The sequence below is a fragment of the Chrysochloris asiatica genome, unplaced genomic scaffold, assembly GCF_000296735.1.
Source record: "Chrysochloris asiatica unplaced genomic scaffold, ChrAsi1.0 scaffold00312, whole genome shotgun sequence".
Taxonomy (NCBI): domain Eukaryota; kingdom Metazoa; phylum Chordata; class Mammalia; order Afrosoricida; family Chrysochloridae; genus Chrysochloris; species Chrysochloris asiatica.
In genome coordinates, this window is record NW_006408830.1 from 2,833 (window position 1) to 4,802 (window position 1,970).

Genomic DNA, 1,970 nt, shown 5'->3' on the forward strand with positions numbered 1-1,970 from the left:
CCTTACACTCATAAGGCTTCTATGCACTATGAGTTCTCATATGTTTACTGAGGTTTGAGGATCGATTAAAGGCTTTCCCACATTCCTTACACTCAAAAGGCTTCTATGCATTATGAGTTCTCATATGTTTATTGAGGTTTGAGGATCGATTAAAGGCTTTCCCACATTCCTTACATTCATAAGGCTTCTCTCCACTGTGAATTCTTAAATGATTCCTGAGGGTTGAGGACTGACTGAAGGCTTTCCCACATTCCTTACACTCATAAGGCCTCTCTCCACTGTGAATTCTTAAATGCCGAGTGAGGACTGAACGCCATCTAAAGGCTTTCAGACATTCTTGACACTCATAAGGCCTCTCTCCTCTGTGAGTTCTTTTATGTTTAGTGAGGACTGAAGACCAACTAAATGCTTTCCCACATTCCTTACATTGATAAGGCCTCTGTCCACTGTGAGTTTCTTTGTGTTTCTGAAGAGATGAAGAACAAGTAAAGGCTTTCCTACATTCCTTACATTCATAATAAGGCCTCTCTCCACTGTGAATTCTTAAATGCCTAGTAAGGGCTGAGGGCCAACTAAAGGTTTTCTGGCATTCTTTACATTCAAAAGGTCTCTCTCCTCTGTGAGTTCTTATATGGCTGATGAGGTCTGAAGACTGACTAAAGGCTTTCTGACATTCTTTGCACTCATAAGGCCTCTCTCCTCTGTGAGCTCTTATATGTCTGTTGAGGGGTGAGATATCACAAAACGATTTGCCACACTCTTGACATTCATAAGGCTTCTCTCCACTGTGACTTCTCATATGTGTAGTGAAGGATGAGGAGTAAGAAAATGCTTTTCCACATTCCTTACATTCATAAGGCTTCTCTCCACTGTGAGTTCTTATGTGTGTAGTGAGGTTTGAGGAAATAGTAAAGGCTTTCCCACATTCCTTACATTCAAAAGGCTTCTCTCCACTGTGAATTCTCATATGTGTAGTGAAGGATGAGGAGTAAGAAAATGCTTTCCCACATTCCTTACATTGGTAAGGTCTCTGTTCACTGTGAGTTTTTTTATGTTTCCGAAGGGATGAGGAACAAGCAAAGGCTTTCTGGCATTCTTTACATTCGTAAGGTCTCTCTCCTCTGTGAGTTCTTATGTGGCTGATGAGGTCTGAGGACTGAATAAAGGCTTTCTGGCATTCTTTACACTCATAAGGCCTCTCTCCTCTGTGAGTTCTTATATGTCTATTGAGAGAGGAAATATCACAAAACGACTTCCCACAATCCTTACAATCATAAGGCTTCTCTCCTCTGTGACTTCTCATATGTGTAGTGAAGGATGAGGAATGAGAAAACGCTTTCCCACATTCCTTACATTCATAAGGCCTCTCTCCACTGTGAGTTCTCATATGTGTAATAAGGTTTGAGGAAATAGTAAAGGCTTTCCCACATTCCTTACATTTATAAGGTCTCTCTCCACTGTGAATTCTCATATGTGCAGTAAGGGTTGAGGAAATAGTAAATGCTTTCCCGCAGTCCTTACATTCATAAGGCCTCTGTCCACTGTGAGTTTTTTCATGTTTCTGAAGGGATGAGGCACATGTAAAGGCTTTCCCACATTCGTTACATTCATAAGGCCTCTTTCTACTATGAACTCTTAAATGTTTACCAAGAAATGAGGAACAACCGAAGTCTTTTCCACGTTGAGTTATTTTATGTTCAGTAAGAGTCGAGGCATCACCAATAACTTCCCCTTTCTCATCAGTAAGAGCTTTTGCATGAATTCTAAGGTCGGAGGAACAAATGCATGGCATTCCACATTCTTTACACTGATAGCTACTGCATCCAGTATGAGAAATGTGATGATTACATGATGAACGATCCATGAGGGAGTCTCCACACGCACAGCAGTGAGAATATACTCTAGCAAGAACTCTTTTGCGCCTGATAAGATCTGCAATCTGCTTGAAAGGTTTTCCACACTGACTATCT

At 41.0% G+C, this 1,970-nt stretch overlaps 1 pseudogene; it reads right to left on the reverse strand.

Moving 5' to 3' along the window:
- Positions 1-19: 19 nt before the first annotated feature.
- Positions 20-1,864, reverse strand: LOC102829932 (annotated as a pseudogene).
- Positions 1,865-1,970: the final 106 nt, after the last annotated feature.